General features: G+C 39.6%; 1 pseudogene; it reads left to right on the top strand.

Moving 5' to 3' along the window:
- The first annotated feature begins 10,817 nt into the window (after positions 1-10,817).
- LOC102760687 lies at positions 10,818-11,691 on the top strand (annotated as a pseudogene).
- The last annotated feature ends 1,023 nt before the right edge of the window (positions 11,692-12,714 follow it).

The following is a 12,714-nucleotide window of genomic DNA, read 5'->3' as shown; positions in this document are numbered from 1 at the left end:
TAAAAGGAATTCTCCATTGTATGCTCTTGCCTCCTTTGTCAAATATTAATTGAGCGTAATGGCTTGGGTAGATTTCTGGGTTCTCTGTTCGGTTCCATTGATCTTGATGCCTGTTCTTGTGCCAGTACCAGGCTGTTTTGATTACGGTGGCTTTGTAGTACAACTTGAAATCTGGTAATGTGATTCCTCCAACTTTGTATTTCTTTTGCAAGATTTCTGCGGCTATTTGGGGTCTTTTTTGATTCTATATAATTTTTTGGAGTATTTGTCCTAGCTCTGTGAAATATGCTGTTGGTATTTTAATAGGGGTTGCATTGAATCAATAGATTGCCTTGGGTAGTATGTACATATTAATGATGTTAATTCTACTAATCCATGAACATGGTATAGTCTTCCACTAGTTTATATCTTTATCTTTTTTTTCAACGTCTTATGTATTCTGAGTATAAGTCTTTTGCCTCCTTGGTTTATTCCTTAGTATCTTAAATTTTTTTTGTAATGGTAAATGAAATTGTTTGTTTAGTTTCTCTTTCTCAGAATTCATTATTGGTGTATAAAAAAGCCATCAATGCCCTCGCCTGTTTGGCTCTGTAGATAGAGCGTTGGGCTACAGACTGAAGGATCCAGGGTTTGATTCCAGGCAAGAGCACATGACCGAATTGTAGGCTCGATCCCCAGTAGGGAGCATGCAGGAGGCAGCTGATCAATGATTCTCTCTCATCCTTGATGTTTCACTCTCCCTCTCCCTTCCTCTCTGAAATCAATAAAAGAAATTTAGAAAAAAATAAAAAAGCCATCAATTTTAGAGTGTTGATTTTGTATCCTGCTACATTGCCAAATTCATTTATGAAATCTAGTAGTTTTTTTGGTGGATCTTTATGGTTTTCTATGTACAATATTGTGTCATTTGCAAATAATGAGAGTTTTACTTCCTCCTTTTCAATTTGGATGCCTTTTATTTCTTCTTGTCTGATTGCTGTGGCTAGGACTTCCAGTACTGTGTTGAATAAGAGTAGTGAAAGTGGACATCCCTGTCTTGTTCCTATTCTTAGGGGAAATGGTTTTAGTTTTTGCCCATTGAGTATGATGTTGGCTGTAGGTTTGTCATATATGGTCTTTATCATGTTGAGATATGCTCCCGCTATTCCCACTTTGCTGAGAGTTCTTATCCAAAAATGGGTATTGGATTTTGTGGAATGCTTTTTCTGCATCTATTGATATGATCCTGTGATTTTTGTGTCCGAATTTCTTTATGTGATGTATCATGTTTATTGATTTGTGAATATTGTACCATTCTTGCACCCCTGGAATAAATCCCACTTGGTCACAGTGTAAGATATTTTTAATATATTGCTGGATTAGATTTGCTAATGTTTTGTTGAGGATTTTAGCATCTATGTTCATCAGGGATATTAGCCTGTAATTCTCTTTCTTTGTAGTGTCTTTATCTGGTTTTGGGATTAGGATAATGCAGGCCTCATAAAAAGAGCTTTGAAGTGTTCATTCCTCTTGGTTTTTTTTGGAATTGTTTGAGGAGTATTGGTGTTAGTTCTTCTTTGAATGTTTGGTAAAAACTCCCCTGTGTAGCCATCCAGGCCTGTTTGCTGGGAGTTTTTTTTTCTCTTTTCTGCTTTTATTTTATCAATTGTTATTGGCCTATTCAGGTTTTAAGATTCCTCCTGATTCAGTTTTGGGAGATCATATTTTTCTAGGAATTTGTCCATTTCATCCATATTGTCCAGCTTGTTGTCCATAGTATTTCCTTACAATCCTTTGTATTTCTGTGGTGTCAATGGTTACTTCTCCACTTTCACTTTTTATTTTATTTGGTTCCTCTCTCTTTGTGTCTTGATGAGTCTGGCTAACAGTTCATCTATCTTATTTATCATTTCAAAGAAAAACCTCTTGATTTCATTGATTTTTTAATATTGTTCTTTTTAGTCTCTATGTCATTTATTTCTGCTCTAATCTTTATTATTTTCTTCCTTCTACTTACTCTGGGCTTTTCTTGTTGTTCTCTTTCTAGTTCTTTAAGTTGTAGGGTTAAATAACTTATTGCTGATTTCTCTTGTTTTTTGAGGTAGGCTTGTAGTGCTATGAACTTCTCTCTCAGGACTGCTTTTGCTGTGTCCCAGAGATTTTGGGTTGTTGCATGTTCATTTTCATTTGTTCCCAGAAAATCTTTGGCTTCTTTCTTGATCTCATTGGTAATCCATTCATTGTTTAATAACATGTTATTTAGTCTCCATGAGTTTGAATGTTTTGGGGTGTTTTTACTGTAGTTGATTTTTAATTTTATTCCACTGTGATCTGAAAAGATGCTTGATATGAGTTCAATTTTCTTGAACTTGTAGAGACTTGTTTTGTGTCCCAACATGTGGTCTATCTTTGTGAATGATCCATGTGCACTTGAGAAAAATGTATATTCTGCATCCTTGGGTTGAAATGTACTCTAAATGTCAATGAAATCCATCTGATCCAGCGTGTCTTTTATAGTCACTGTTTCCTTGTTAATTTTTTGTCTGAAAGATTATCCAGTGAAGTCAGTGGAGTGTTAAAGTCCCCTACTATGACTGTATTGTGTCAATCTCTTCCTTAACATTCTCTAGAAGTTTTTTTTTTATATATTTAGGTGCTCCTGTATTGGGTGCATATATGTTTATCAGGGTTATATCCTCTTGGATCGATCCCTTTAGTATTTTGTAGTTATCTTTGTTGTCTCTTGTGATGGCCTTCATTTTGAAGTGTATTTCTTCAGACATTAGTATTGCTACCCAGTGTTGTTGTTGTTGTTTTTCCTTTTCCATTTGCATGGAAATTTTTTCCCATCCCTTCACTCTCCTCTTGTGTGAGTCTTTTGTGCTGAGGTGGGTCTCCTGTAGACAGCATATATTTGGGTCATGTTTTTATATCCATTCAGCTGCCCTATGTCATTTAATTAGAGTATTTAATCCATTTACATTTAAGGTTATTATTGATAGGTACTTATATTGCTATTTTAATTCTGTATGCCTACATTTCTATATTGTTCTCATTACAGCAGTCCCTTTAGCATTTCTTGTAATTCTGCCTTGGTAGTGATGAACTCCTTTAGCCTTTTTTTTTTCTTTTTGGTCTGGGAAGCTCTTTATTTCACCACTTGCTGGATATAGTAATCTTGGTCTCAGATCCTGCTTTCCATTAGCTTGACTACTTCATGCCATTCCCTTTTGGCCTGTAGAGTTTCTGGTGAGGAATCAGATGACAGCCTTATGGTGGCTCCTTTGTAGGTAACAGTTTGCTTTTCTCTTTCTTGTCTTTAATAGTCTCTCTTTGTCTTTAATTTTTGGCTTTTTAATTATGATGTGTCTGGGCGTGGGTCTGTTTGGGTTCTTCTTGCTTTGGGTTCTCTATGCTTCCTGAACTTGTGTGACTTTTTCCTTAACCAGATTAGGGAAGTTTTCTGCCATTATTTCTCCAAACATGTTCTCTATCCCTTTTTCCCTTTCTGCCTCTTCTGGCACACCTACTATGTGAATATTGTTACGTTTCATGTTGTCCCACAGTTCCCTTACGCCCATCCTCCTCCTTTACTTGTTTTTCTGTTTGGTTCTCTGATTGAGTGATTTTTTTCTACCCTCTCTTCTATTTCACTTATCTGATCCTCGGCCTCCCCTAATCTGCTGTGTATTCCTTCCTATGTGTTCTTTATTTGTGCTATGTTGTTCTTTATTTTCATTTTTATTGTTACTATATCTTTTCTCATGCTGTTGAGCATCTTTACCATCATTATTCTGAACTCTGAAGATAAATTTCTTATCTCCATTTCATTTATCTCTTCTTCTAGAGAATTCTCTTGTTCTTTCATTTGGGGGTTGTTTTTTTATCTCCTCATTTTGGCTGCCTGTTTGGGTTTGTGACTATGTATTAGGAAGATCTTCTATGCCTCTCAATCTATAGTGCAGGACAGTGTCAAACACTGTTTCTGACTAATTAGATCAGGCAGACTCAAAAGTTTGCCTTTGCCTGCAGACTTACTTGATTCAGTCTTGAGTAGACCTTAGGCAATCGTCCACAGGTGTGGCGAGTTTTTCCAACAGGGTGGGGCAGTTGCTTCTGCCTGGAGGCTAATTGTTATTCTCAGTCTCTTAATGCGCCTCAGGAACTCCCCACTGTGGGGCAAGGTGTTTTCCAATAGGGTGGGTCCACTGTCTTCCCCAGACAAAACCACCTGGGTAGCAAATGTCAGTCTCTATGTGGTCTCCACTTTCCGTCGTTGATTATCAGGGTTCTCTCTTGCTAATCTTCAGTTGATTATTCAGGATTTTTAAAAAAACATTTTTAAATGTAATTCCAGTTTGGTCCTGGGAGCATGTCTATGTAGCATCCACTTACTCCATTAACATTTTTCTGACAAGTGTCCCTTTGCCCATTAGAGAGGAAGGGAGAGGGAGAGAGAGACAGAAACATCAGTGATGAGATTGAATCATCATTTGGCTGTCTCTTGCACAGCCCTTACTTGGGATTGAGCCTGCAACCCAGGCATATGCCCTGACCAGGAATTGAACTGTGACCTCCTGGTTCATAGGTCAATGCCCAATCACTGAGCCACACCTGCCAGGCCTGTCCATTTTTTAATTGGCTTATTTGTCATCCTGCTATTGAGTTGTATAAATTATTTATATATAAATTATTTATATATTTTGGAGATTATCCCCTTATCAGATGAATCATTGGTGAATATGTTCACATATAGTCGGTTCTTTTTCATTATTTTAATGGTTTCTTTTGCTGTGCAGAATCTTTTTAGTTCAATGTAGTCCCATTCCTCTCCCCCGCCTCCCCACCCTCCCTACCCCCCGTGTTTCCATTGCCCTTGGAGCTATATCTGCAAAAATATTGCTTTGAGAGATGTCTGAGATTTTACTGCCCATGTTTTCTAGGAATTTTGTGGTTTTGTAACTTACATATAAGTCTTTTATCCATTTCGAGTTTATTCTTGTGTGTTGTGTAAATTGGAAGTCTAGTTGCATTGTTTTGCATATTACTGTCCAATTTTCCCAGCACCATTTATGAAAGAGACTGACTTTACTCCATAGGAAACTCTTGCCTCTTTTGTGAAATATTAATTGACCATAGAGGCATAGGTTGATTTTGAGGCTCTCTGTTCTGTTCCATTGATCTGTATGCCTGTTTTTGTACCAGTTCCAGTCTGTTTTTATTATAGTGGCTTTGTAATATAACTTGATATCCTACAACTGTGTTCTCCTCAAGATGGCTGAGGATATTTTGTGTCTTTTTGGGTTTCATATAATTTTTTATAATATTTGTTCTAGATCTGTGAAATATGCCATTGGTAATTTAATAGGAATTGAGTTGGATCTATAGGTTGCTTTGGGTATTATGCACATCTTAATTATATCAATTCTTCCAATCCATGAACACAATATGTACTTACACTTATTTATATCTTCCTCAATTTCTTTCTTCAATTTCCTATAGTTTTCCGAGTACAGGTCTTCTACCCCCTTAGTTTAGTTTATTCCTAGGTACCTTTTTGTTGCAGTAGTAAATAGGATTGTTTTCTTAGTTTCCCTTTCTGAGAGTTTGTAATTGTATACTAGAGGCCTGATTCACGAAATTTGTGCAAGAGTAGGCTTTCCTTCACCTGGCTGCCGGCACCGGCTTCCCTCTGGCATCCGGGACCCGGGCTTCCCTCACAGCCCGGCTTTGTCTGGAAGGTTGTCTGGAAGGACATGCGGTCTAATTAGCATATTAGCTTTTATTATTATAGATAAATATTCCATCAATTTCCAGATATTAATTTTGTATCCTGCTAGTATGTTGAATTCATTCATTAGCTCTAGTAGTTTTTTTGGTGGAGTCTTTAGGATGTTCTACATACAATATCATGTCATTTGCGAATAATGACAGTTGCACTTTCACCTTTCCAATTTGGATGCCTTTTATTTATTCTTGTCTGATGTTTGTGGTAGGACTTTCAACACTAAGTTTAATAAGTAGTGAAAGAGGTCATTCCTGTTTTGTTGCTGTTCTTAAGGGAAACAAATGGTTTTAGTTTTTGCCCACTGAGTATGATATTGGCTGTAGATTTTTCATACATGGCCTTTATTATGTTGAGATATGATCTCTCTACTTCCACTTTGCTGAGAGTTTTTATGATAAATGAATGCTGGGCATTATCAAATGCTTTTTCTGCATCTATTGATATGATAATGTGATTTTTATCTTTTATTTGTTTATTATGATATATCACAGTTATTGATTTGTGATATTGTGCCAGCCTTGCATCCCTGGAATAAATCCCACTTGGTCATGGTGTATGAGCTTTATAATGTATTGCTGGATCTGATTTGCTAATATTAGGTTGAGGATTTTAGCATCTATGTTCATCAGATATATTGGCCTATAATTTTCTTTCTTTGTATTATCTTGTCTGGTTTTGAAATTAAGATAATGCTAGCCTTGTAAAAAGAGTTTGCATGTCTTCCCCACTCTTGAGTATTTTGGAATAATTTTGGAAGGATACATGTTAGTTTTTTGAGTGTTTGGTAAAATTAGCCTATGAAACCATCTGGTCCAGGTCTTTTGTTTGCTGGCTATTTTTTCATTACTTGTTACTGTTCTATTCAGGTTTTGTGATTCTGCTTGATTCAGTTTTGGAAGGTTTTATGTTTCCAGGAATTTTTCCATTTTGCCCAGGTTGTCCAATTTGTTGGCAAGTCGTTGTTCGTAGTATTTTCTTACAGTCATTTGTATTTCTGTGATGCCAGTTATTATTTCATCTCTTTCATTTCTGATATTATTTATTTGGGTCTTCTCTCAATGTTTTTTGGTGAGTCTGGCTAATGGTTCATCAGTCTTATTTATCTTTTTAAAGAACCAACTCTTGGTTTAATTGATCTTTACTATTGTTTTTTGTTTGTTTTTTTACTCTGTCATTTATACCTGCTCTGATCTTTATTATTTCCTTTCTTCTATGGTCTCTGGGTTTTCTTTCTAATTATTTTAGGTATAGGTTCAGATTGTTTATTTGAGATTTTTCTTGCTTTTTCAGAACTGTTTTCCCTGTGTCCCATAGATTTTGGGTTGTTGTGTGTTCATTTTCATTTACTTCCAGGTAGGTTTTTTTCTTCCTTGATCTTATTGGTAACTCATTCATTGTTTAATAACATGCTATTTAGCCTCCCTGTGTTTGTGTTTTTTAGTATTTTTTTTATTGCAGTTGATTTCTAGTTTCATGCCATTGTGATCCAAGAAGATGCTTGATATGATTTCAATCTCCTTGAATTTGCTAAGACTTACTTTGTGTCCTACCATGTGATCTGTCTTTCACAATGTTCCATGTGCAGTTGGGAAGAATGAATATTCTACTGCTTTAGGTTGATGTTCTGTAAATATAAATTAAATACATTTGATCCAGGTAGCTATTGCCTTGTTGATATTTTTGTCTGTAAGATCTATCCAGTGATGATAGTGGGTTATTCAATTCCCCTACTATGACTGTATTGCAGCTGATCTCTCTCTTAAAGTCCACCAAGAGTTTTTTAAATATATATATTTAGGTGCTCCTATATTGGTTGCATATATGTTTACAAGGATTATATCCTCTTCTTGGATTGATCTCTTTATTATTATGTAGTAACCTTCATTTATGGCCTTTGTTTTGCTGTCCATTTTGTCAGATATGAGTATCTACCCTAGTTTTTGTTTTGTTTGTGTTTCCATTTGCATGGAATATTTTTTTTCCGTCCCTTCACTTTCAGTCTGTGTGACTCTTTTATTCTGAGGTGGGTCTCTTGTAGAGAGCCTAATATATGGAATGTGTTTCCTTGTCCATTCAGCTACCCTGTGTCTTTTGATTAGAGCACTTGAGCCATTTACATTTAAGGTCATTATTGGAAGGCACTTATTTGTTGTCATTCTTTCTTTATGTCTATGGTCCTCTATATATTTCTTCTCCCTAAAGGAGACCATTTAGCATTCCTTGCAATGCTGGTTTTCTAGTAATGAGATCCTTTAGCTTTTTCTGTTGTTCGTTTGTTGGTCTGGGAGGCTCTTTATTTTGCCTCTATTTTAAGTGATATCCTTGCTGGATAGAGTAGTCTTGGATGCCAGTCCTTGCTTTTCATTGCTTTGAATACCTCATGCCAATCCCTTGTGGCCTGAAGTGTTTCTTTGGAGAAATCAGCTAACAGCTTTATGGGAACACCCTTGTAGGTAGCTGGCTGTTTCTCTCTTGCTGCCTTTGATATTCTCTCTTAGTGTTTAATCTTGCCTATTTTAAATATGATGAATCTTGATGTGGGTCACTTTGGTTTCATCTTGATTGGGACCTTCTGTGCTTGCTGAACTTGAGTGACGTTCCTCCACAAGGTGGGGAAGTTTTCTGCCATTTTTTCTTCAAATAGCTTTTCTATCACTTGCACACTTTCTTCTCCTTTGGGAACCTCTATGATAGGGATAACATATGTTTCTTATTGTCCCAAGGTTCCCTTCAACTATCCTCATTCAAAAAATTTTGTTTTTTTTTTATTGCTCTAATTGGGTGTTTATTCCTACCTTTTCTTCCAAATCACTGATTCGATCCTCTGCTTCAAGCAACCTACTTTTAAAATATTTTTTTTATTGACTTCAGAAAGTAGGGGAGAGGGATAGAGAGATAGAAATATCAGTGATGAGAGAGAATCATTGATCACTGCCTTCTGTATGGTCCCTACTGGGGATCAAGCCCGCAACCTAGGCATGTGCCCTTGGCCAGAATCGAACCTGGGACCCTTCAGTCCGCAGGCCAACTCTCTATCCACTGAACCAAACCAGCTAGGGCATCTTTTTTTTTTTTTCTTAATCCTCACCGCAGGGTTGTTTTGTGGGTTTTTTTGGTGGTTTTTTTTTTGGTGGTTTTTTTTTCATTGCCTTCCAGAGAAAGTAGAAGGGGAAGAGAGAGAGAAAGAGAGAGAAAAAAAAAACATTGATATGAGACACATCAATTGGTTGCCTACCCCATGTACCTCTACTATTGCTGGGGAACCTGAAACTGAGGTATGTGCCTCTGACCTGGAATTGAATCTGAGGCCCGTTGGTCCACAGACCAACAATCTAACCACTGAGAAAACTAGCCAGGGCTCATTTTTCATCCTGATGTAGCTGCCACTAAGTTCCTTGTAGTTTCCATTAAGTTTTATGTAGTTCTAAGTACCTTGAGCATAGTTATAACCATTACTCTGAAGTCTGTGTGTAATAAATTGCTTACCTCCATCTCATTTAGCTCTTTTTCTGGAGCTTCTTTTCCTTTCATTTGGGGGTTATTTATTTGTTCCCATTTACTAGTAAGCTCTCTGTGTTTGTTTCTATGTATTATATAGAACTGCTATACCACCTAGTCTTTGTGGGGTGGCCTTGTGTGTTAAGTGTTTTGTAGGACCTAGTGGTGCAGTCTCTTTGATCTCCTGAGCTGGATGCTCTAGGAATGTCCCTCGTGTGGTTTATTTGGGTTCTCTTGTCATTGGGTCTGATTTTTACTCTTCTGTACATTAGTGGCTTACCTTGTTGTGTGAGCTGTTGTATAGGTGCTGACAGAAGAAACAAAACAAAACAAAAACCTACAAAAGACCCAACAACCACAGTCAAAACAACCACAAAAGAAAAGAGAATTAGGAAAGAGAAAAGAGAACAAAAATAATAAAAATATAAGAAGAAAAATTGGGGAAGAAAAAAATATGAAAGAAGGGAAAGAAGAAAACATAAGTAAAGGATAGGAAAAGGAACACAATAAAAAAGAAAAGAAAGGCCCTAACCGGTTTGGCTCAGTGGATAGAGTGTCAGCCTGTGGACTGAAAGGTCCCAGGTTCGATTCCGACCAAGGGCATGTACCTTAGTTGCGGGCACATCCCCAGTAGGGGGGTTGCAAGAGGCAGCTGATCCATGTTTCTCATCGATGTTTCTAACTCTCTATTCCCCTCTCCCTTCCTCTCTGTAAAAAAATCAATAAAATATATAAAAATAAAATAAAAAGAAAAGAAAGAAAAATATGGAAAGGAAAAAAGATAAATTAAAAATGAAGTGAAAGAATGCAAAATAAAAATAGAATAAGGAAAAGAAATAGCCCTAGCTGGTTTGGCTCAGTGGATAGAGCGTTGGCCTGCGGACCAAAGGGTCCCTGGTTCATTCCTGGTCAAGGGCACATACCTTGGTTGCAGGCTCCTCTCTGGCCCAGGCCCTGGTCAGAGCTGGTGGAAAAGGCAACCAATTGATGTGTTTCCCTCACATGGATGTTTCTGTCTTTCGCTCTCTCTTCTGTTCTCCCTAAAAATCAATAGAAACACGGGTAAGGATTAGCAACAAAAACAACAAAAAGAAGGAAAAAGTAGAAAAATTAAAGAAAAAAGACAAAAATAATAAAGAAATAAAAGAAAATAAAGAGGCGCTGCCCAGGCCGCCGAGCCAGGCATCCATGAGCTGGGAGTCTGCAAGATGGCCGCGTGGAGACGGAGGCGCCTGGGCCCGGGCAGTGGAGGCGCCTGAGAGAGGAAATCAACAATGTTTGTAATGAAGAACATCAGACTCTGAGCTGTAACCTGAATTCTTGTCCAAAATTCAGCACACTGGCAGCGAGCACACGACACAGACTGCCACTTGGCCTGTCGACGTCTTTGAGACACACTTGCTCACCTAGGAAGGCACAGTGCAGGTACCTGTGTGTTCTGCCACTTGGGTGCCAGCCTGGATCAGCTCACAGATGGCCCCGCCTGTCCCCGTGGGCTCCTTGTCTTCATTCTCTTGGGGCCCTGCGCACCGAGGTCTCTGTGCTTGCTGGAATGGTGAGCCTGCCAGACTGTTACATTGTGCACGAGATCTACAATGGGGAGAACGTGCAAGACCAGTTTGAGTATGAGCTGGAGCAGGCCCTGGAAGCCCAGTACAAGTACATCGTGATCGAGCCCACCCCTCGGCGATGAGACTGAGCACTGGATCACTGTGGGCAACTATCTGCACAAGACCACCATGCTGGCAGGCACCGCTTGCCTCTTCACCCCACTGGCACTGCCCCTAGATTACTCCCACTACATCTCCCTGCCCGCGGGCGTGCTGAGCCTGGCCTGCTGCACCCTCTAGGGCATCTCCTGGCAGTTTGACCCCTGCTGCAAGTACCAAGTGGAGTACGACGCCTATGAACTGTCCCGCCTGCCCCTGCACACACTCACCGTCTCCACCCCCGTGGTGCTGGTCCGGAAGGACGACTTGCACAGAAAGAGACTGCACAACACGATAGCGCTCGCCGCCCTGGTGTACTGTGTAAAGAAGGTGTACGAGCTCTACGCCGTATGATCGCACGCCCCGAGGGAGCAGGCAGCCGGCCCACAGCAGACAGCAGAGTCTGCAGGTCGCACAGGAACATTTTTTTGCTCCATGAGGCAACGGAGCCCAGGAAGGTGTTTGGTTTAATAGTTGTTATTTTTTAAAAATAACACAGATCACAAATGTACCAAGGGTTTTTTCAACTCGCCACACTAAGCTGTGGATTTCTGCAACCCCCAGGGAGTCTGAGGCCATGGGATTCTGACTGGGCATGGAATGTTGATGGGAGCTGAGGGGGTGGTGAGTGTGCTGGGGTGGGGATCTTGAAGTTTATTGTTTAACTACCTTCCAGAGCCAACCAGAAGCAACTGACCATTAAAGTGATGAGAATTTTGAAAGAAAGGAAAATAAAGAAAATAATGCAACAAAAGCCAAGTGGAGGTTGTCTTGGCAGAGTGTAATGCCAGCTGGGAGTCCCTTTGGATCCGCTCTTATGTTGACTGAATTTGCCTGTTTTGTGTGCCTGTTCTGGGCCTCCTGGGAGGTTTTGGTGCTGGCCACTGTCAGAAGCTGTCCACATTTGGCTCTTGGCAATCTGTTTGAAGCTTCAAGTGATCCACAGTTTGTGACTGCCCCCATAGGACTTGCTGCACAAGAGTAGCCAACCTGCACTGTACGGCCAGCTATTAGCACGGGCCCAAGGGAATGTCAGGAAATATCCCACGGCACCTCAGGGTCGGCCTTCACCCACCCCCGCCTGCCAGCTGGCTGTCAGACTTAGTCACTGAAAGGCTGTTTCTGAAAGGGCTTTTGGTGGAACCTGGCAGGTGGAATCTCTGGGTTTCTGTGTGTGGGAGGTGCCATTTTGACTTCAGGGAAGATTGTGTGTGTGTTCCCCCATCCCAAAGAAACAGAACCACAGAGCCCTGCCGCCACTTGGACTCCCAAACCTTGCTTCCTGTTGCCCTTGGGGTCAGGTCCAGCGGCATATTATCTGTAAATAAAGAATCACTGTTTCCCTCTGTGCCTGATCCCAGGAGGGTGCTTCAGGTGGGACCCCACAGAGGTCAGGGACCACCATTATGGTGATGGCAAAACAAATCCCACCCCCAAGTAGTGTAGCTGTACTGTATTACAGAACTTGTGGAGGTCAAGACTGGGAGATCACGGAGGTAAAAATCTTGTGATTCAGCATCATGATAGGAAAATAGTAAGAAGACCTATTTAGAGAAAGCTGCTATCAACCACATATATAGACAGAGATACATGCATAGGCAAAGGAGAAGAGCAAATACCATGAAAAAACACAGTAGTGAGGATGACCAGAAAGAAAATGAAAAATCCCCTGAAACACATGGAAATGTGTGATAAATGATAGAGATTTCAAGATTGCAGTTCTGAAAATACTCAACAAGA

This window comes from Myotis davidii, unplaced genomic scaffold (assembly GCF_000327345.1).
Source record: "Myotis davidii unplaced genomic scaffold, ASM32734v1 scaffold1007, whole genome shotgun sequence".
NCBI lineage: Eukaryota > Metazoa > Chordata > Mammalia > Chiroptera > Vespertilionidae > Myotis > Myotis davidii.
The sequence above is the reverse complement of the archived record's forward strand: the minus strand, read 5'-3'. Positions and strand labels throughout refer to the sequence as shown.